Source organism: Ranitomeya variabilis, chromosome 7, assembly GCF_051348905.1.
Source record: "Ranitomeya variabilis isolate aRanVar5 chromosome 7, aRanVar5.hap1, whole genome shotgun sequence".
Taxonomy (NCBI): domain Eukaryota; kingdom Metazoa; phylum Chordata; class Amphibia; order Anura; family Dendrobatidae; genus Ranitomeya; species Ranitomeya variabilis.
The window spans coordinates 229,101,960-229,126,096 of record NC_135238.1 but is presented as its reverse complement, the minus strand read 5'-3'; the positions used below and the strand labels follow the sequence as shown (position 1 = coordinate 229,126,096).

The 24,137-nt window shown below is 43.1% G+C and overlaps 1 protein-coding gene across 13 annotated transcripts in view; it reads left to right on the top strand.

Moving 5' to 3' along the window:
- Positions 1-24,137, top strand: part of R3HDM1 (R3H domain containing 1) — a 149,796-nt gene that overhangs the window by 35,957 nt on the left and 89,702 nt on the right. The window contains exon 1 of one of the 13 annotated variants that reach the window (XM_077273049.1): positions 11,106-11,174. The exons of the other annotated variants lie outside the window; for them this stretch is intronic. The gene's annotated coding sequence lies outside the window, so the exon portion shown is untranslated. Of the gene's footprint in view, positions 1-11,105; positions 11,175-24,137 lie in introns of those variants that run through there. 13 annotated transcript variants of the gene reach the window in all.

Genomic DNA, 24,137 nt, shown 5'->3' with positions numbered 1-24,137 from the left:
GTGTGTCATACTATATGGAGGACTATGGGGTCTATTATAGTAAACAAGCAAAATGCTGCCTATTCATTGAGTGATTGGATTGTTTATGCTGGAACAAACATGGGAATATAACCGAAATGTTTCTGTGCGATGGAGCTATATTTGAGCATTTGGGACCCCATTTTAAACTTTTTCCCAGGGCCCCTCTTTGTCTAAACCCGGCCATGGATATATACAGGTCCTTCTCAAAAAATTAGCATATAGTGTTAAATTTCATTATTTACCATAATGTAATGATTACAATTAAACTTTCATATATTATAGATTCATTATCCACCAACTGAAATTTGTCAGGTCTTTTATTGTTTTAATACTGATGATTTTGGCATACAACTCCTGATAACCCAAAAAACCTGTCTCAATAAATTAGCATATTTCACCCGACCAATCAAATAAAAGTGTTTTTTAATACCAAACAAAAAAACCATCAAATAATAATGTTCAGTTATGCACTCAATACTTGGTCGGGAATCCTTTGGCAGAAATGACTGCTTCAATGCGGCGTGGCATGGAGGCAATCAGCCTGTGACACTGCTGAGATGTTATGGAGGCCCAGGATGCTTCAATAGCGGCCTTAAGCTCATCCAGAGTGTTGGGTCTTGCGTCTCTCAACTTTCTCTTCACAATATCCCACAGATTCTCTATGGGGTTCAGGTCAGGAGAGTGGGCAGGCCAATTGAGCACAGTAATACCATGGTCAGTAAACCATTTACCAGTGGTTTTGGCACTGTGAGCAGGTGCCAGGTCGTGCTGAAAAATGAAATCTTCATCTCCATAAAGCATTTCAGCCGATGGAAGCATGAAGTGCTCCAAAATCTCCTGATAGCTAGCTGCATTGACCCTGCCCTTGATGAAACACAGTGGACCAACAGCAGCAGCTGACATGGCACCCCACACCATCACTGACTGTGGGTACTTGACACTGGACTTCAGGCATTTTGGCATTTCCTTCTCCCCAGTCTTCCTCCAGACTCTGGCACCTTGATTTCCGAATGACATGCAAAATTTGCTTTCATCAGAAAAAAGTACTTGGGACCACTTAGCAACAGTCCAGTGCTGCTTCTCTGTAGCCCAGGTCAGGTGCTTCTGCCGCTGTTTACCTGGGGAATGCGGCACCTGTAGCCCATTTCCTGCACACGCCTGTGCACGGTGGCTCTGGATGTTTCCACACCAGACTCAGTCCACTGCTTCCTCAGGTTCCCCAAGGTCTGGAATCGGTCCTTCTCCACAATCTTCCTCAGGGTCCGGTCACCTCTTCTCGTTGTACAGCGTTTTCTGCCACATTGTTTCCTTCCAACAGACTTACCATTGAGGTGCCTTGATACAGCACTCTGGGAACAGCCTATTTGTTGAGAAATTTCTTTCTGGGTCTTACCCTCTTGCTTGAGGGTGTCAATGATGGCCTTCTTGACATCTGTCAGGTCGCTAGTCTTACCCATAATGGGGGTTTTGAGTAATGAACCAGGCAGGGAGTTTTTAAAAGCCTCAGGTATCTTTTGCATGTGTTTAGAGTTAATTAGTTGATTCAGAAGATTAGGGTAATAGATCATTTAGAGAACCTTTTCTTGATATGCTAATTTATTGAGACAGGTTTTTTGGGTTATCAGGAGTTGTATGCCAAAATCATCAGTATTAAAACACTAAAAGACCTGACAAATTTCAGTTGGTGGATAATGAATCTATAATATATGAAAGTTTAATTGTAATCATTACATTATGGTAAATAATGAAATTTAACACTATATGCTAATTTTTTGAGAAGGACCTGTATATGTGTATATGTATATAATATATATATATATATATATATATATATATATATATATATATATATATATATATATATATATATATATATATATATACACTCACCGGCCACTTCATTAGGTACACCATGCTAGTAACGGGTTGGACCCCTTTTGCCTTCAGAACTGCCTCAATTCTTTGTGGCATAGATTCAACAAGGTGCTGGAAGCATTCCTCAGAGATTTTGGTCCATATTGACATGATGGCATCACACAGTTGCCGCAGATTTGTCGGCTGCACATCCCAAAGATGCTCCATACAAGGCAGGATGGATCCATGCTTTCATGTTGTTTACGCCAAATTCTGACCCTACCATCCGAATGTCGCAGCAGAAATCGAGACTCATCAGACCAAGCAACGTTTTTCCAATCTTCTACTGTCCAATTTCGATGAGCTTGTACAAATTGTAGCCTCAGTTTCCTGTTCTTAGCTGAAAGGAGTGGTACCCGGTGTGGTCTTCTGCTGCTGTAGCCCATCTGCCTCAAAGTTCGACGCACTGTGCGTTCAGAGATGCTCTTAGGCCTACCTTGGTTGTAACGGGTGGCGATTTGAGTCACTGTTGCCTTTCTATCAGCTCGAACCAGTCTGCCCATTCTCCTCTGACCTCTGGCATCAACAAGGCATTTCCGCCCACAGAACTGCCGCTCACTGGATTTTTTTTCTTTTTCGGACCATTCTCTGTAAACCCTAGAGATGGTTGTGCGTGAAAATCCCAGTAGATCAGCAGTTCCTGAAATACTCAGACCAGCCCTTCTGGCACCAACAACCATGCCACGTTCAAAGGCACTCAAATCACCTTTCTTCCCCATACTGATGCTCGGTTTGAACTGCAGGAGATTGTCTTGACCATGTCTACATGCCTAAATGCACTGAGTTGCCGCCATGTGATTGGCTGATTAGAAATTAAGTGTTAACAAGAAGTTGGACAGGTGTACCTAATAAAGTGGCCGGTGAGTGTATATATACATATATATACAAGGACTTCGATTAGGGATCGTGATAGGCCGCCCTAAACAGATGTGTTTTTAGGGCGCGCCTAAAACTGTGTAAGATGTGGTTAGTCCTAATTTCTTGGGGTAGAGCATTCCAGAGGACAGGTGCAACTTTGGAGAAGTCTTGGATTCGGGAGTGGGAGGTACGGATTAGTGCGGATGTTAGTCGAAAGTCGCTTGCAGAGCGTAATGAGCAGGAAAGCCGATAAACAGAAATGAGGAAGGAGATGTAGGGAATGCCGCACTGTGGAGAGCTTTGTGGGTGAGGACAAGTACTTTGAATTGGATTCTACAACCCCTGGCAAAAATTCTGGAATCACCGGCCTTGGAGGATGTTAATTCAGTTGTTTAATTTTGTACAAAAAAAGCAGATCCCAGACATGGCACAAAACTAAAGTCATTTCAAATGGCAACTTTCTGGCTTTAAGAAACACTAAAAGAAATCAAGAACAAAAAATGTGGTAGTCAGTAATGGTTACTTTTTTAACCAAGCATAGGGGAAAAATTATGGAATCACTCAATTCTGAGGAAAAAATTATGGAATCATGAAAAACAAACAAACCCTCCAACACATCACTAGTATTTTGTTGCACCCCCTCTGGCTTTTATTACAGCTTGCAGTCTCTGAGGCCTGGACTTAATGAGTGTCACACAGGACTCTTCATCAATCTGGCTCCATCTTTCCCTGATTGCTGTCGCCAGATCAGCTTTGCAGGTTGGAGCCTTGTCATGGACCATTTTCTTCAACTTTCACCAAAGATTTTCAATTGGATTGAGATCCGGACTATTTACAGGCCATAACATTAACCTTACGTGTCTTTTTTCAAGGAATGTTTGCACAGTTTTTGCTCTATGGTAGGATGCATTATCATCTTGAAAAATGATTTCCTCATCCCCAAACATCCTTTCAATTGATGGGATAAGAAAAGCGTCCAAAATATCAACATAAACTTGTGCATTTATTGAAGATGTAACGACAGCCATCTCCCCAGTGCCTTTACCTGACATGCAGCCCCATATCATCAATGACTGTGGAAATTTGCATGTTGTCTTCAGGCAGTCATCTTTATAAATCTCATTGGAACGGCACCAAACAAAAGTTCCAGCATCATCACCTTGCCCAATGCAGATTCACGATTCACCACTGAATATGACTTTCATCCAGTCATCCACAGTCCACGATTGCTTTTCCTTAGCCCTTTGTAACCTTGTTTTTTTCTGTTTAGGTGTTAATGATGGCTTTCGTTTAGCCTTTCTGTATGTAAATCCCATTTCCTTTAGGCGGTTTCTTACAGTTCGGTCACAGACGTTGACTCCAGGTTCCACTCATTTATTCCTCATTTGTTTTGTTGTGCATTTACTGTTTTGGAGACATATTGCTTTAAGTTTCCGGTCTTGACGCTTTGATGTCTTCCTTGGTCTACCAGTATGTTTGCCTTTAACAACCTTCCCATGTTGTTTGTATTTGGTCCAGATTTTAGACACAGCTGACTGTGAACCACCAACCTCTTTAGTAACATTGCGTGGTGATTTACCCTCTTTTAAGAGTTTGATAATCCTGTCCTTTGTTTCAATTGACATCTCTCATGTTGGAGCCATGATTCATGTCAGTCCACTTGGTGCAACAGCTCTCCAAGGTGTGATCACTCCTTTTTAGATGCAGACTAATGAGCAGATATAATTTTTCCCCTATGCTTGGTTAAAAAAAGTAACCATTACTAACTAACAGTGATGAGCGAATATACTCGTTACTCTAGATTTCTCGAGCACGCTCGGGGGTCCTCCGAGTAATTTTAGTGTTCGGAGATTTAGTTTTCTTTGCCGCAGCTGGATGATTTACAGCTACTAGCCTGCTTGATTACATGTGGGGATTCCCTAGCAACCAGGCGACCCCCACATGTACTTATGCTGGCTAATAGCTGTAAATCATTCAGCTGAGGCGATGAAAACTAAATCTCAGAGCACTAAAAAATACTTGGAGGACCCCCGAGCGTGCTCGGGAAATCTCGAGTAACGAGTATATTCGCTCAGCACTACTGACTACCACATTTTTTTGTTCTTGATTTCTTTTAATGTTTATTAAAGCCAGAAAGTTGCCATTTGAAATGACTTTAGTTTTGTGCCATGTCTGTGATCTGATTTTTTTCTACAAAATTAAACAACTGGATGAACATCCTCCAAGGCCGGTGATTCCATAATTTTTGCCAGGGGTTGTATAATGAATGGGCAGCCAGTGCAATGACTGGCAAAGAGCGGACGCGTCCCAGTACCGATTGGCCAGATACACGACCCTGGCTGCTGCATTAAGGATAGACTGGAGTGGGGAAAGTGGAGTGAGGGGGAGGCCAATTAATAGAGCGTTGCAGTAGTCCAGGCGGGAGTGGATCAGGGCGACAGTGAGGGTTTTTGTTGTTTTCATGGTGAAAAAAGAACGGATTCTAGAGATGTTCTTTAGGTGTAAGCGGCACGAGCGGGCAATAGATTGTATGTGGGAGGTGAAGGAGAGATCGGAGTCAAACAGAACACCCAGACAGTGCGCCTGCTGCCGGGGCGTTATTATGGTTCCACCCACGGAGAGGGAAACGTCAGGTTTAGGGAGGTTAGTAGATGGCGGGAGCAGAAGAAGTTCCGTTTTGGAGAGGTTGAGTTTCAGATAGCGAGCGGACATGATGTTGGAGACTGCGGACAGACAGGCACTGGTGTTATGTAGTACAGCGGGGATAAGGTCAGGGGATGATGTGTATAGTTGTGTGTCAGAGTTGTCGGTTCTAGTGGTCTAGAGTGCTGGAAAAGTTAACACCCTGGTAGTCTGGGGTAGAAGCAGGGTGGTCAAGGGAAGTGTTCATAGTCCTCTGGTAGCAGGACTCCTTACTCCTTTCATGGTGGTCTAGACTAGAAGAGCTGGGATTCCTCCAGTAAAGGCTCCTGCTGTTTCCTGTCGGGAGGCTGCGCACTATGCACATGGACATGACCATAGAGGGCCCCTGCGGACAATCAGTGATGGGGCAGACCACTATGTGTTATGCCCAATTATTGTGAAACCAGCACTTTTTTTTTTTTTTTCATTTTCTGGAAATAAGTGGCACTAACTGAGAAAAGTAATCTGCTTATTTAGGGAAACCTCATCCTTTTATTAATCTGCTGCCAACACAGTGGGTCCTTCCTAATTAGGGTCCTACCAGTCCATGCCGTGTATCCTGCCAGACCTCTACAACTGATCTTCATGGTGTGATGGGCATGTACGGACCAAGCTCCGCTCCGGCTGTGAGCTCGCTAACCTTTGATTGCACGAATGAGCCTGGTCCTCTGAATGTAAGACGATCTGTCCCTCAGGATAGTACAGGAGGGTCCTGAGCAGCAAACCCCACTTTTTTAACCTTAAATTCCCTATTAGGTGAATGCAAATCGACTTTATTTCCCAGAAGACCCCTTGAGTTCAGATGAGCCCATTGAATTTTGACTGTCGGCCGACGTGTGCCCGCAGTGCATTGGCGAATGAAACCGTGCTTTCCTGAAAACCACATCAATATGAATGTTCGTATGCGCGTATTTCAGGTGCATTGTATCCACAATGTGTGAACACTGCCTTAGCCGTGCAGAACAACGGTATAGGATATGGGTCCTATGGACTTGGATGAATCACTAATGACACTCACACCAATACCGCTGCAATTATCGCTGTGCTACAAAGTAAAGAAATATCCTTTGTGTGAGCTTCAAAGAGGAATAAAATAACTGCGAAATCTGTGACTTTGAAAGTTAATTGTCACTTCTCAAGATCCTGCAGCAAATTTCATGGCAGATATTGTAGTTATATTCTTGTACATAGGGGCAGTATTATAGTAGTTATATTCTAGCACGTAGGGGCAGTATTATAGTAGTTATATTCTTGTACATAGGAGCAGTATTATAGTAGTTATATTCTTGTACATAGGAGCAGTATTATAGTAGTTATATTCTAGCACGTAGGGGCAGTATTATAGTAGTTATATTCTTGTACATAGGGGCAGTATTATAGTAGTTATATTCTTGTACATAGGAGCAGTATTATAGTAGTTATATTCTTGTACATAGGGGCAGTATTATAGTAGTTATATTCTTGTACATAGGAGCAGTATTATAGTAGTTATATTCTAGCACGTAGGGGCAGTATTATAGTAGTTATATTCTTGTACATAGGGGCAGTATTATAGTAGTTATATTCTTGTACATAGGAGCAGTATTATAGTAGTTATATTCTTGTACATAGGGGCAGTATTATAGTAGTTATATTCTTGTACATAGGAGCAGTATTATAGTAGTTATATTCTTGTACATAGGAGCAGTATTATAGTAGTTATATTCTTGTACATAGGGGCAGTATTATAGTAGTTATATTCTAGCACGTAGGGGCAGTATTATAGTAGTTATATTCTTGTACATAGGGGCAGTATTATAGTAGTTATATTCTTGTACATAGGAGCAGTATTATAGTAGTTATATTCTTGTACATAGGGGCAGTATTATAGTAGTTATATTCTTGTACATAGGAGCAGTATTATAGTAGTTATATTCTTGTACATAGGAGCAGTATTATAGTAGTTATATTCTTGTACGTAGGGGCAGTATTATAGTAGTTATATTCTTGTACATAGGAGCAGTATTATAGTAGTTATATTCTTGTACATAGGGGCAGTATTATAGTAGTTATATTCTTGTACATAGGGGCAGTATTATAGTAGTTATATTCTTGTACATAGGGGCAGTATTATAGTATATTCTTGTACATAGGGGCAGTATTATAGTAGTTATATTCTTGTACATAGGAGCAGTATTATAGTAGTTATATTCTTGTACATAGGAGCAGTATTATAGCAGTTGTGTTCTTGTACATAGGGGCAGTATTATAGTAGTTATATTCTTGTACATAGGGGCAGTATTATAGTAGTTATATTCTTGTACATAGGAGCAGTATTATACTAGTTATATTCTTACACATAATGGCAGTATTATAGTAGTTATATTCTTGTACATATGAGCAGTATTATAGTAGATATGTACAATAATATAACTACTGTAATACTGCCCCCTATGTACAAGAATATAACTACTATAATACTGCCATTATGTGTAAGAATATAACTAGTATAATACTGCTCCTATGTACAAGAATATAACTACTATAATACTGCCCCTATGTACAAGAATATAACTACTATAATACTGCCCCTATGTAGAAAGAATATAACTACTATAATACTGCTCCTATGTACAAGAATATAACTACAATAATACTGCTCCTATGTACAAGAATATAACTACTATAATACTATGTTACCCTGGTCATTAGCTTTTTCATCCCCCTCTAATTGATGTGATATTTTCCACCTTTGCTTCTTGATCTGACATGTAACATGTGAATTTCTTGGTATTTCATTGTCTTTACCCTGTAGGTCGTGTTTTCTTGGTGCAGTTTCCTGCTTATATTATGGGTATGAGCCGTATATTGGTTGGTGACAGTGTATGGCGTTGCTACGTCCTTGTGATACCGTCAGCATCATTGGGCATATCGCCTGGTAGACGGGTCCTGTCCCTGTTTTGTGCCTGTTATTTATCTTTTTTTTTTTTTCAGTCCTTCAGATACGCCCAGAATATTACATACTCAGTTCAGCTCTTCTATAACTGCCCTATTGATACGAGGCGCTGGTGTTCTTGGTGGGGTGCCCGGTATGGTTACCGGTGATTTGGGGCCCTATCTGGACATTTGAGGGGTCAGTGTAGGGTCAGGTTTAGGGTGGAGCATGGTCACCTCGCCGACTCGTTCTTTGGCTGTTGCAGCACACGTTGCAGATTTGCGTTTCAGCGATGGTTGCGGCTTAGTCTTTGGGTGTTTATACTGTCGCCCCCATTTGGGTGGTGCGGCCCCCCGGCCGCCTCTGTGCTGCCAGTATGTTCGCTGCTGAATTAATGCAGTAAGTCACATAATGTGAGCAGTTTCTATAGTAACAGGCTGGGAGCTCGGCCAAATTGAATTTGCCACATTATAGCAATATTACGGGTTTAATTTGCCAAAAAAGAAAGTCTGCTAACGACTGCACCCTTATTATAGCCGAGCGCCTTCATGGGGACGTCCTGTCTGTCCTGGATCGTCTCCCACTCTGGGATTTTTGTTAGATTTTTTGTGTCTGTCTTATAAGTGCTCACTCCGCTCTCTCTGATTTGGTTTTTTCTGCTTCTTCTGCACTCACTATCTTCTATGGTGTCTTTCAATCTGGTGTTGCGAGCACTCTCTTGCTTTCTCATGCTCTCTTTTAGTGTCTCACTTTTGCTCTTAACTGTCTCGCTCTCTGGCGCATGCGTTGTCTCTGTCTGTGGCACAAATGCTGACTCTCTCACTCTGACGCACTCGCTGTTTCTCTCTGGCGTGCGTTTTCTTTGGCGTTTTCTTCTCGGGCGTGCTCTCTTTTTTCTTTGGTGTACGCTTTTCTTTTCTGGCGTGTGCTTTCTTCTCTGGCGTGCGCTTTCTTTGGCGTTTTCTTTTTTTTCTGGCATATGCTTTCTTTCCCTCTGTCCCTCACTGTATGGTGTGCATTTTCTTTCTCTCTGGCGCTTGCTTTCTTTCTCTCTGTCGCTTGCTTTCTTTCTCTCTGTCTCTATGTGGTGTCCGCATTCGTTGTCTATGCCTCTTTCTGGCGTTTGCTTTGTTGCTCTCTGGTGTGCGCTTTCTTTCTCTCGTTGGCTTGCGCTTTCTCTCTTTGGTGTGCGCTATCTTTCTCTTTGGCGCGCACTTTCTTTCTCTCTCTCTGGCGCGCTCTTTATTCCTTTCCCTCTCTGGCATACACTTTCCTTCTCACTTTTTTTTCTTTCTCTCTGGCTTGCTCTCTTTCTGGCACCCTCTTTTCTTTCTCTCTGGCGCATGTTTTTCTTTCTCTTTCTTTCGGACACGTGCTTTTCTTTCTCTTTCTTGCTCGCGCTTTCCTTTCTCTTTCCGGCACAGCTTTTCTTTCTCTCTCTCTCACTCTCACTCTCTGGCGCACGCTTTTTCTTTTTCTAGCTCTTTTTCTTTCTCTCTCTCTTTCTCTCGCTCTCTGGCGTGTGCTTTTTCTTTCTCTCTTTCTCTCTGGCGCACTCTTATTCTTTCTCTGGCATGCCCTTTTTCTTTCTCTCTGGCGCACACTTTTCCTTTCTCTGGCACGCCCTTTTTCTTTCTCTCTGGCGCGCACTTTTTCTTTCTCTCTGGTGCGCGCTTTTTCTCTCTCTCTGGTGCGCGCTTTTTCTCTCTCTCTGGAGCCCGCTTTTCTTTCTCTTTCTGGCGCCCTCTTTTCTTTCTCTTTCTGGCGTCCGCTTTTCTTTCTCTTTCTGGCGCCCGCTTTTCTTTGTTTTTCTGTCACGTGTTACGTGTTTTTCTTTCTCTCTCTCTGTCACGCGCTTTTCTTTCTCTCTCTGGTGCGCGCTTTTCTTACTCTCCCTGTCTGGCATGCACTTTCCTTCTCTCTATTGTTCTTTCTCTCTGGCTTTCTCTCTTTCTGGCGCCCGCTGTTCTTTCTTTTTCTGGCTCGCCCTTTTCTTTCTCTCTATGGTGCGCGCTTTTCTTTCTCTCTCTCTCTGGCGCACACTTTTCTTTTTCTCCCTCTCAGGCATGCACTTTCCTTCTCTCTATTTTTTTTCTCTCTGGCTTTCTCTCTCTCTGGGAGGCGCTTTTCTTTCTCTCTGGCGCACGTTTTTTTTTTCTCTGCCTCTTTTCTTTCTGGTGCTCTCTCTTGCACTTTGGCTCTCCTTTTGTGTGTGTTTCTCTGAATCTCTGTCTTGCACGCCTTGTCTCATTTGTCATTTTATGAGGTCACTGTTGCAATCTCTCTCTTGTGCTGTTACTCGTGCTCTCTCTTGGTTTCTCGTTATTACTCAGGTTTGCGCTTGCTGTCACTTGTGCTCTCGTAGTGTCTTTCTGTCTATCATGAGTGGGCAATCCTGGGAATGCTCTCTGCACAAGAGATCATCCTCTGCAGCACATTGTCCTGTGTGTTCAGAGGTCGCGCTACGAGCAATGGCCTCCTGTGCTCACAGTACAGATCGTTCAGTGCTCATCTGAAGAGAGTGAACAGTCTATTAAGAGAGTGCAAACAAGTAGCTGATCGGGAGTCGGTTTGTGTGAACGGACCCTCATCATTCCCTCTTGGTGTATACGGGTGCTCTCTTGCTGATGCTTATGCAGGTCTTTAGATGTTTTGCAAGTTTGTCCTGTTTTTGCATTTTTTTGCTCGCTCACTTTTGCAATGTCTTTGGGTGTCTTTCAGCTTTAAAGGGAACCTGTCACATTGGAAAACGCTGTTTACCTGCAGATATAAGGTGACTTTGCAGGTAAATAATGTTAAAATTCTGCCTTTCTGAAAGTGCTGCTAACGGGAGACATTCTTTTATTTATTTATTTATTTATTTTACTTACATAGCGCCATGAATTCCACAGCGCTTTTTAGACATTATCATCGCTGTCTCCATTGGGGATCACAGTCTAAATTCCTTATTAGTATGTCTTATTAGTATGTCTTTGGAGTGTGGCAGGAAACCCACACAAACCCGGGGAAAACATGCAAACTCAAAAATGAACTCATTTCCACCCAGGAACCAAAATCTTTCACTTTGATTGACAGCTCGCTGTGCACAGACGCGCTGCAGAGCGCGCTCTCAAAGGTCCGGCTACTTGGAGGAAATAATAAAATTTTCTCCCGGGAGCTGCACTTTTCTGCACAGTAACCCTATATCTGCAGGTAAATCTGTGACAGGATCCCTTTCACTTTCGCCAGTGATTCTTCCTCCAGTAATAACTGTGGCTTAGGCTAGGTCTCTTGCATGTTGTCATATTTGTTTTTTTAGGAAACCCAAATAACATCTTGATTATTAAAAAAAAAAATTTGCAGAAAAAAAGTTGATTTGCTAGTTTTAAATTATAGATTTATTTTTTAAATTTGATGATTATGTACACGATTATATGGCGGCCGTATTGCTTGATCTACTAACATCCTCTACAGCAATTGCGTGAATCGTAGGAAACAAATGACTGTCGATTATTCATTAACTTCTATGGGAGAGTGCTGTGAGCATGCTCTGTGACCTGTGTAGAGGTGAGTGGAGGTGAGCTGTGACATCATCTATTGTGAATAGTGGATCCTGTTATATACTGTATATAGAGGTGTTATCAGTCATTGTACAGGAGGAGGAGGTGAGCTGTGACATCACCTATTGTGAATAGGGGATCCTGTTATATACTGTATATAGAGATGTGATCAGTCATTGTACAGGAGGAGGAGGTGAGCTGTGACATCATCTATTGTGAATAGTGGATCCTGTTATATACTGTATATAGAGGTATGATCAGTCATTGTACAGGAGGAGGAGGTGAGCTGTGACATCACCTATTGTGAATGGTGGATCCTGTTATCTACTGTATGTAGAGGTGTTAAGTCATTATACAGGAGGAGGTGAGCTGTGACGTCATCTATTGTGAATGGTGGATCCTGCGTTATCTACTGTATATAGAGGAGATATCTCATTGTACAGGAGGAGGAGGAGAGCTGTGACATCACGTATTGTGAATGGTGGATCCTGTGTTATCTACTGTATATAGAGGTGTTATCAGTCATTGTACAGGAGGAGGAGGAGGTGAGCTGTGACATCACCTATTGTGATTGGTGGATCCTGTGTTATCTACTGTATATAGAGGTGATATCAGTCATTGTACAGGAGGAGGAGGTGAGCTGTGACATCACCTATTGTGAATGGTGGATCCTGTGTTATCTACTGTATATAGAGGTGTTATCAGTCATTGTACAGGAGGAGGAGGTGAGCTGTGACATCACCTATTGTGAATGGTGGATCCTGTGTTATCTACTGTATATAGAGGTGTTATCAGTCATTGTACAGGAGGAGGAGGTGAGCTGTGATATCACCTGTTGTCGATGATGTTATTTACTGTCTATAGTATTATCAGTATTTGTAATCCTCCCTGTGAGGATAATGAGACTACTTAAAAGTGATAAGAGTCAAAGTAAAAACGGCAAACTTTGTTTTTTTTTATTAATATAGAAGGTATTTTAATATCTCCAGAACTGTCATCAATCCAAAAGGATTATAGAAAAAAATCACAGAGAAAAATGCAGAGATGGTTACCTGCTGAAGCCTCCAAACAAATGCACCAGCAGGGCGTATCGGACCCGATTAATGATGGCAAAAAAACAGGTGCAAAAAATACCGATGAAACAACCACTTTCAATCCAGTATTGGTTGTTTGGCATTAGTGCACAAAAAGATAAGCGATAATAGTCTGTATGTAGCATTGTTCACACAAGCAATGCAGAGCGTCTGGTCTACAGCCTATTACTAACGCACATACAGGCGGGCTGCCCAGTGCTACAAAATGCATGCTGTGTGAACAGAGGCCTACAGTTTACAGAGCCATCTTGGTCCGACTGCGCCCTGCAAGATAAAGTGCAAAAGAACCACATATCAATGTATGTAAGGTATTCGTTTATATTGGGGCCTCAATAAGTAAGCCGGCAACCCACGTCAAGGGTCCTTACATTAATCATTAATCGGGTCCGATGCGCCCTGCTGGTGCATTTGTTTGGAGGCTTCAGCAGGTAACCATCTCTGCTTTTTTCTCTGTGATTTTTTTTTTTTTGTCAATTTTCTGGAGGATTTTTAAGTCCTCTTTGTGCGTCTGTGCGCTTTTACTCAATGTTTAGCGTAGGACCGGCAAAAATGTAAGGACCCTTGACGTGGGTTGCCGGCTTACGTATTGAGGCCCCAATATAAACCAATACCTTACATACATTGATATGTGGTTTTTTTGCACTTTATCTTGCAGAGCGCAGTCGGACCAAGATGGCTCTGTAAACTGTAGGCCTCTATTCACACAGCATGCATTCTGTAGCACTGGGCGGCCCGCCTGTATGTGCGTTAGTAATAGGCTGTAAACCAGATGCTCTGCATTGCCTGTGTGAACAATGCCACATACAGACTATTATCGCTTATCTTTTTGTGCACTAATGCCAAACAACCAATACTGGATTGAAAGTGGTTGTTTCATCGGTATTTTTTGCACCTGTGTTGTTGCCATCATTAATCGGGTCCGATACGCCCTGCTGGTGCATTTGTTTGGAGGCTTCAGCAGGTAACAATCTCTGCTTTTTTCTCTGTGATTTTTTTTTGTCAATTTTCTGGAGGATTTTTAAGTCCTCTTTGTGCGTCTGTGAGCTTTTACCAAAAGGATTATAGACGGCTGAGAACCGTCCTCCCTGTGTCTCATATCAGATGTGTTGTTGTTGAGAAATCTTCTTTCATGCTTTTATATAAGTGACCTCTTAGGCTGGGTTCACATTAGCGTTTGTGTACGCAGCATAGGGCTGCGTACTTCTTACCTTCAGAACTACATATATCCGCATCCGTCTTGTGTACCTATCTTTAACATTGTGTACGCAGGGTCATGCGTTCTATGCAGATGCGTCCCCGTGCGGCGTTTTGACGTGCCCGCCGGTTGCGTTCTCTGATGACATCAGAGACCGTTTTGGTCAACAACAACTTCAGAGCCCTTCCTCCTAACTGCCCAGCCCTCCTTCTCCAAGCTAACTTCTCCACCATTGCAGAAGATCGACTCTCACTCTACTCTCAAGATCACATCTCGCCACCTGTGCACTTGACCGGATCCCATCCCACTTCATCCCAAACCTCACGACAGTCTTCATCCCAACCCTAACCCATCTCTTCAACCTATCACTAACAACTGGTGTTTTCCCCTCAAGCTTTAAACATGCCTCAATCACACCTATCCTCAAAAATCCCTCTCTTGACCCATCCTCTGTATCTAGTTATTGCCCTATATCACTTCTCCCCTATGCTTCAAAACTATTGGAACAACATGTCCATCTTGAATTGTCCTCCCATCTCTTTTCTTGCTCCCTCTTCGACCGCTTTCAATCTGGCTTCCGATCACACCACTCCACTGAAACTGCCCTAACTAAAGTCAAAAAACCACCAGAATAAATTTTATAAGGGTATATTTAGTAGAAAAACCAAACTTTTTTTGGTTTTCCTAACTAAAGTCACCAATGACCTATTAACTGCCAAAGCCAAGCGACACTACTCTGTCCTCCTCCTGGACCTGTTCTCTGCCTTTGACACAGTGGACCATTCCCTATTACTACAGACCCTCTCGTCCCTTGGCATCACAGACTTGGCCCTATCATGGATCTCATCATACCTAACAGACCGGACATTCAGCGTCTCCCACTCACACACCACCTCCTCACCTCGCCCCCTATCTGTCGGAGTCCCCTGCTCTTCTCCATTTACACCTTTGGCCTGGGACAGCTCATAGTCCCATGGTTTTTAGTATCATCTCTATGCCGACGACACACAGATCTACATCTCTGGATCAGATATCACCTCCCTACTAACCAGAATCCCTCAATGTCTGTCCACTATTTCATCCTTCTTCTCTGCTAGATTTCTAAAACTTAACATGGACAAAACAGAATTCATCATCTTTCCCCCATCTCACTTGACTTCCCCAACAGACCTATCCATTACAGTAAATGGCTGCCCACTCTCCCCAGTCCCACAATCTCGCTGCCTCGGGGTAATCCTTGACACCGATCTCTCCTTCAAACCACATATTCAAGCCCTTTCCACTTCCTGCCGACTCCAACTCAAAAATATTTCCCGGATCCGTACATTCTTTAACCCCTTCATGACCTTGGGATTTTCCGTTTTTCCGTGTTCGTTTTTCGCTCCCCTCCTTCCCAGAGCCGTAACTTTTTTATTTTTCCGTCAATTTGGCCATCTGAGGGCTTAATTTTTGCGGGACGAGTTGTACTTTTGAACGACATCATTAGTTTTACCATGTCGTGTACTAGAAAACGGGAAAAAAATTCCAAGTGCGGTGAAATTGCAAAAAAAGTGCAATCCCACACTTGTTTTTTGCTTGGCTTTTTTGCTAGGTTCACTAAATGCTAAAACTGGCCTGCCATTATGATTCTTCAGGTCAGTACGAGTTCATAGACACCTAACATGACTAGGTTATTTTTTATCTAAGTGGTGAAAAAGAATTCCAAACTTTGCTAAAAAAAAAAAAATTGCGCCATTTTCCGATACTCGTAGCGTCTCCATTTTTCATGATCAGGGGTCGGTTGAGGGCTTATTTTTTGTGTGCCGAGCTGGCGTTTTTAATGATAGCATTTTGTTGCAGACACGATCTTTTGATTGCCCGTTATTGCATTTTAATGCAATGTCGCGGTGACCAAAAAAACTTAATTCTGGCGTTTCAAATTTTTTTCTCGCTACGCCGTTTGGCGATACCAAATATGTGTAGGTTTGATTTTTCTTTTTATTGATTTATTTTGATTGTGGCGAAAGGGGGGTGATTTAAACTTTTTATATATTTTTTTATTTTTTTCACATTTTTTTTTTTACTTTTTTTTTTTTTTACTTTTGCCATGCTTCAATAGCCTCCATAGGAGGCTAGAAGCAGGCACAACGCGATCGGCTCTGCTACATAGCAGCGATCTGATGTTTGCTGCTATGTAGCAGAAATGCGGGTGTGCTGTGAGCGCCGACCACAGGGTGGCGCTCACAGCTGCCGGGGATCAGTAACCATAGAGGTCTCAAGGACCTCTATGGTTACTATTCTGAAGCATCGCCGACCTCCGATCATGTGACGGGGGTCGGTGATGCGATCATTTCCGGCCGCCCGGCCGGAAGCGGTAGTTAAATGCCGCTGTCTGCGTTTTGTCCGGCGATTCTGCCCGCGCCTATTATGGGTACATGTCAGCTGTTCAAAACAGCTGACATGTCCCGGCTTTGATGCGGGCTCACCGCCGGAGCCCGCATCAAAGTGGGGCTTCTGACCTCGGACGTACTATCCCGTCCGAGGTCAGAAAGGGGTTAATCAAGAATCTGCAAAAACCCTAGTCCATGCCCTCATTGTCTCCCGCCTTCACTACTGCAACCTCTTGCTCTGTGGCCACCCCTCCATTCTATTCTAAATTCTGCTGCTTGACTAATCCACCTGTCCCCCTGATATTCCCCAGCCTCTCCCCTCTGTCAATCCCTTCACTGGCTCCCCATTACCCAACGACTCCAGTTCAAACCCCTAACCATGACGTACAAAGCCATCCACAACCTGTCTCCTCCATACATCTGTGACCTTGTCTCCCGGTACTTACCTACACGCAACCTCCGATCCTCACAAGATCTCCTTCTCTACTCCCCTCTTATCTCCTCTTCCCACAATCGCATACAACATTGCTCCCGCACATCGCCCCTACTCTGGAACCCTCTACCACAACACATCAGACTCTCACCTACCATCGAAACCTTCAAAAAGAACCTGAAGACCCACCTCTTCCGACAAGCCTACAACCTGCAGTAATTACCGATCGACCAAACCGCTGCATGACCAGCTCTATCCTCGCCTACTGTATTCTCACCCATCCCTTGCAGATTGTGAGTCCTCGCGGGCAGGGTCCTCTCTCCTCCTGTACCAGTTGTGACTTGTATTGATTTAGATTATTGTACTTGTTTTTATTATGTATACCCCTCCTCACATGTAAAGCGCCATGGAATAAATGGCGCTTAATAATATATAAATTAAGCTCTGGAGGCAGAGCCTGGAAGAGGTCATTTATATAAAGTGATAAAAGATTTCTCAGCAACAACACATCTGATATGAGACACAGGGAGGATGGTTCTCAGCCGTCTATAACCTGTATGCCCATAGTAATAGTTTGCATAGGTCAAATGTGGTGATATATTCCCTTTAATAAACCTGAATATGTGTAATGTTTGGGAGTTGATTTTGAATCCATCTTCAACTCGAAAATGTCCAACTTGCCCCTCTTTAATAATCCCACCCATAGCATTGCCCACCTCCACCTCACTGGTGTTTGAGTGGAAGTGGAGGTCTGTGCCCAATCCTGGTCCAGCCACGGCCCGTCCATCTGTTCCGTCCAGAGTCGTCTCATCTCTTCAGTCCATAAAACCTGTGAACAATCTGTCTCAGTATGTCTTGTCCCAGTCCTGACATTTCCCTGCTGTGTCTTGCTCAGTGGTGGTCGGGCTCAGCCTCCTCACCTCGTCTGTGTCTCTGATTTTAATGGACTCAGAAAGAGGGTAGGAAAGGTCCAATGGCCGGATGTTCTAAAGGAGAGAAATGTCCAAGAAAGATGGGAGATTTTGCTAAATAAAATTCTCAATGCACAATCTGTAACAATCCTGAAGAGAAGGAAGAATTGGAAGCATTTAAAGAGACTAGGATGGATGTACACAGAACTTAACACTTGTTAAAAAAGAAAAAAGAAATGTATATCTAATGGAAAGAGGGAGGCATCTAAAGAAAAATATAATGTTGTTTGCAGGGAATGCAAGGCAAGAGTTAGAAGAGCTAAAGCCAGTAATGAAGTGAGGCTTGCAAGAGAGAACAAAAGCAGTGGAATAGGATTTTGGGGGTATGTCAAAAGCAAAAGAAAAGTCAAAGACGCAAAAGGATTTTTATAGAATGAAAAGGATGAAGTGCTCAAAAATTATGTTTAGAAGGCCGAACTTTTAAATTCCTATTTTGCATCTGTGTTCTCTAAGAAAACAAATGTAACATCAACTGATATTCATGGTGCAATTGAAGAAATAAAAGAATCCACACTATACTTAAACAGAGAGATGGTGAGGGAACACTGAGCTAATTTACATGAATGTAAATCTCCTGGTCCAGATTAATTACATCCTAGGGTACTGAAAGAGTTAGCGGAGGAAATTGCAGAACTACTGGCCAGAATCTTTGAAAAATCTTGGAGAACAGGACAAGTCCCAAAAGATTGGAGAATGGAAAATGTTGTCCCTATCTTCAAAAAAGGAAAGAAGATGGAGCCAGGAAATTACAGGCCAGTGAGCCTTACTTCTATACCAGGAAAGATATTTGAACAAATTATTAATCAGCATGTATGTAAGTCCTTGGATAGGAATACAGTATTTAACCAGAACCAGCATGGGTTTGTCGTAAACAAGTCATGCCAGACTAATCTAATTTCCTTCTATGATGGAATCACTGACTGGGTGGATCAGGGAAATGCGGTAAATATAGTATATCCTAACTTCAGCATAGCATTTGATAAAGTATATCATACTATTCTTATTGAAAAATGTATGGGATTGACAAGTCTACGGTTAGGTAGATCCCTAACTGGCTCAGTAATTGTACTTCAAGAGTGGTGATAAATGCTTGTACATCCAATTGGAAAAGTGTTTCAAGTAGGGTACCACAAGGCTCTGTCCTGGCCCCAGTGTTGTTTAACAATCTTACAAATGATCTAGATCAGGGAACTGAAGGCAAACTAATGAAATTTGCAGGCAATGCAATGCTAGGAGCGATAGCTAACACTAGGGAAGAAAGAGAAAGGATTCAGAAGGATCTAGATAAGTTTGAGCAATGGGCAGCGATTAATGGAATGGTATTTAACAGGGAGAAATCCAAGATTCTACATCTGGGTAAGAAAAGCGAAAATTACATCTACAGAATGGGAGGAATAGAACCAAGTAACAGAATGTGTGAAATAGACTAGGATGTATTAAGAGAAGCATAGAGTCTAGATCACGTGAAGTAATTATCCCCCTCTACTCCTCCTTGGTCAGACCTCACCTGGAATACTGTGTCCAGTTCTGGAAATCACATTTTAAGACATTGAAAAACTGGAGAAAGTTCAGAGAAGAGCAACTGCAAAGTATGTCCTACGAGGAACTATTAAAGGATCCGGGAATTGTTAGTTTGCAAAAAAAGAAGATGAGGCTTAATAGCTGTCTACAAATATCTGAAGGGCTGTCACAGTGTAGAGGGATCATCATTATTCTCATTTGCACATGGAAACACGAGAAGCAATGGAATGAAACTGAAAGGGAGAAGATACAGATTAGATATTAGAAAAAACTTGTTGACAGTGAGGGAGATCAATGAGTGGAACAGGCGGCCACGAGAGGTGGTGAGTTCTCCTTCAATGGAAGTCTTCAGAGGCTGGACAGACATCTGGCTGAGATTGTTTAGTGACTCCTGCATGCAGCAGGGGGTTGGACATGGTGACACTGGAGGTTTCTTCCAACTCCTAACATACTAGGATTCTATGATTCTGAGCACTGAACACCTTGTACTTCTATGTCTTGCTCAGTGGTGGTCGGGCTCGGCCTCCTCACCTCGGTCGTGTGACTGAGCACATTGTACTTCTGTGTCTTGCTTAGTGGTGGTCGGGGTCAGCCTCCTCACCTCGGCCGTGTGTCCGAGCACTGAACACCTTGTGTTTTTTTTTTTTTTTGCTTTCTAAACCTATTTTGCAGGACAATCTTGAGTAGAGCAGGACAGGGGCTTTATAAATATTGTATTCATGCTCTTAAAGGGAACCTGTCACCTGAATTTGGCGGGCCCTTTTTTTCGGTCCGATGGGCGGTGTTTTCGGGTCTTTTATTCACCCCTTCCTTTCCGCTGGCCGCACGCTGGCCGCAATATTGTCTTGAAGTTGATTCGCTTTCCTCCGTAGAACACGCCTGCGCAAGGCAATCTTGCCTTGCGCACGTGCAGTATGCTTTGCCCAGTTGCGGGCAAAGCCGAAAAGCGTTAGTGCGCACGCGCCGGCACACTGCAAAATACTTCCGGGACATAGTGCGCCGGCGCATGCTCACAAATGCTTTTCGGCTTTGCCCGCAACTGGGCAAAGCATACTGCACGTGCGCAAGGCAAGATTGCCTTGCGCAGGCGTGTTCTACGGAGGAAAGCGAATCAACTTCAAGACAATATTGCGGCCAGCGTGCGACCAGCGGGAAAGGAAGGGGTGAATAAAAGACCCGAAAAAAGGGCCCGCCAAATTCATGTAACAGGTTCCTTTTAAGATCAATTCGGGAAATGGTTACCCATTTCACTTACACGTAGGGCAAGTAAGTCTTAAAGGGGTGATCTGGACCATGCTCCCTCCGTACCACATCAGGAGGTGAATTGGCCAGGTGATGTCACGATTGCTGATATCTTCCACTTCCGTTGGTGAGCCGGTAAAAATCTGCCCTCCCGATGCAGAGGTGATTGGAGTCAGATGACCCTCCCCTTAAGAGCGTGGGAGGGGGCTAAGGTTATTTGAATGAAGTTGGTAGAGAAGGAGTTAACCATATTTGTAACTTTCTGCAACATAGATTTATGCAGGTTTTGCCCTTTAAATATGCAGACGAGAGGAATTTTGTAGGCAAGAAGAGCTTGCAATCTAATTACCTTATCTGTCATTGTGCTGCAGTGCACATAGCCTAAAATATGATGACAGTGCAAATAATTCCAAATAATAATTTCCAGTTACAAGCCAACGCCCCGCTCCTTGTGCAGTATCTGGATTTCCTCTATTATTTTATACGTTTTGAAAGAGTAACCTTTCTGATGCATCGCTGCTAATTAGCATGTTTTAATTAAAATTAATTGCTGCTACTCGGACAAGCATGGAACAGATCAGAAAGCGGTCAGTGATTATTAAGGACATATTTATTAATTTTGAAACAAAGGACTACATTCCGATGACTCTCAACACCCCCTGGTGGCCGGCTGTGGGTACTGTCTCAGCCCCTTTAAATGACAGGGATGTGACAATAGATAATTGCTGCTGGAGTAGTTATGAGCAAGGTTGTACAGTGACTCCTCAAGTGCCATTCCAATTATTTAGCTCTCTCCGCATGGAGCTCAAACTTCTATTTTTGTTTTGGATTTTAACAGATTTAGTTTTTTTCCCTTTTTCTTTATTACGGCCGCTTCATTTCCTTTGCAGGTTATGTGAAATAATGAGCCGTAAGTGATATGTAATGGGACTGTTGTTGTGATGCATGCAAATCAATATCTCCTAATGGTTCTAGTAGAGGATAATGCCATCATTAATTCAATTAAAACGTTACAGCGACATTCCGCATTAATACCGGCTGGTTTGGGACATTACCGTGAAATGAAAGGAAAACCGAATACAAGACTAGAAAAGGTTAACATGATTATTTTTACTTTTCCTGCAAGCTCTTGGGTGATAAAATGAATGCGGCACTGAGCGGAGGCCCTAAAACTGATCTCGCAGAGACTGTCATAGACCCCCGTTGTGGTGTGTCAGGCACGACCTGGGATAATATAATCATGTGCAGGGGAGAAAAGTCATCTGCAAAATGTAATAGGATTGTCTTACTTATCGCTGTGCACCAGGTGCAAGTCTTTTCCTTCTCTGTCTTGGCTGCATAGGACCCAATTCACATTGTGAGATTGGACAAGTATTCAGGATCTGGGGTTAATCAGGGACACCAAATCCAAAACTGGGATTTCCCTGGTTGCTTGTGATCTTTTTTTTATCAGCCATTTAAGACTGAATTTAGTTTACTTATTTAGGTGTGAATGATTTTGGCTTCTCTTTATTAAAAACATTTTCCTCTGCCGTAGGTGTAGTTCTCGTTCATTTGCTTCCTAAATGCAAAGTTAAGCAACTTTCGAAATAGTCTTCATTAAATATGTTCTACCAATTTGTTGCTGGTGAATGTGTAAGAGATCTGCAAAATGCCAGAAATCCGTCAGATTCCGCTCCTGGTTCTGGTGACTCTCCCTGCTCGCCCCTCCCTTATCACAGTGTTAGGACGCAGTCAGACAGCTGTATAAATAGTGCAAAGATGGGAACGCAGTGCACTTGCCGGCGGCTCTTCTGACCCAAGCAGGACAGCTGCATACAAATACATGAAGCTGACAGGCTTGGGTTGGGAGAGCTGACGGATAGTCCATGCACTGCGTTTCAACCTCTGTCTGATTTATTCTGCCTTCTGACTGTGTCCTTAGAGAGCAGCAGAGAGGGGGTTGTACAAAGATCTCCACGGTGTGGACAGGAAGACCGTATAGACTTGGAGAGGGAAGAGAAAACCAGCTGTAGGAACGCTTATGAAGAAGATAAAGTTGCAGGATTGAATCTGTGCTAATACACTGCTGAAAGCAAAGGTAACACTAAAATACAGCATCCTAGATATCGCTGAATGAAATATTCCACTTGCAAATCTTTATTCATTACGTAGTGGAATGCGTTGAGAACAATAAAAGATTAAAATTATCAATGTAAATCAAAATTAATATCCCATGAAGGTCTGGATTTGGAATGTTGCTAAAAAATCTAAGTGAAAAATCAAGTTAAAGGCTGATCCAACTTCATTGGAAATGCCTCAAGACAAGGAAAAGATGCTCAGTAGTGTGTGGCCTCCACGTGCCTGTATGACCTCCCTACAACACCTGGGCATGCTTCTGATGAGGCGGCGGATGTTCTGAGGGATCTGTTCCCAGACCTGGATTAAAGCATCAGGCAGCTCTTGGACAGTCTGTGGTGCAACATGGCATTGGTGGATGGAACAAGACATGATATCCCAGATGTGCTCGATTGGATTCAGGTCTAGGGAACGGGTGGGCCAGTCCATACTATCAATGCGTAAATCATGCAGGAACTGCTGACACACTCCAGCCACATGAGGCCTAGCATTGTCTTGTATCGGAAGGAATCCAGGGCCAACCCCACCAGCATATGGTCTCACAATGGGTCTGAGGATCTCATCTCGGTACCTAATGTCCAGCACATGGAGGGCTGTGCAGCCCTCCAAAGAAATGCCTCCCCACACCATTAGTAACTGACCCACTGCCAAACGATCTTGCAGGCAGCAGAATGTTGTTCATGTCATCTCCAGACTGTCACGTCTGTCACATGTGCTCAGTGTGAACCTGCTCTCCTCCGTGAAGAGGGAGAGACACAGACCTCACATCCAGCCTATATTACTGGGAGAGATGCAGACCTCATGTCCAGCCTATATTACTGGGAGCAACACAGACCTCACATCCAGCCTATATTACTGGGAGAGATGCAGACCTCACATCCAGCCTATATTACTGGGGGAGACACACAGACCTCACATCCAGCCTATATTACTGGGAGAGACACACAGACCTCACATCCAGCCTATATTACTGGGAGAGACACACAGACCTCACATCCAGCCTATATTACTGGGAGAGACACACAGACCTCACATCCAGCCTATATTACTGGGAGAGACACACAGACCTCACATCCAGCCTATATTACTGGGAGAGACACACAGAGCTCACATCCAGCTTATATTACTGGGAGAGACACACAGACCTCACATCCAGCCTATATTACTGGCAGAGACACAGATCTCACATCCAGCCTATATTACTGGGAGAGACACACAGACCTCACATCCAGCCTATATTACTGAGAGAAACACTTCAAAAGTCTG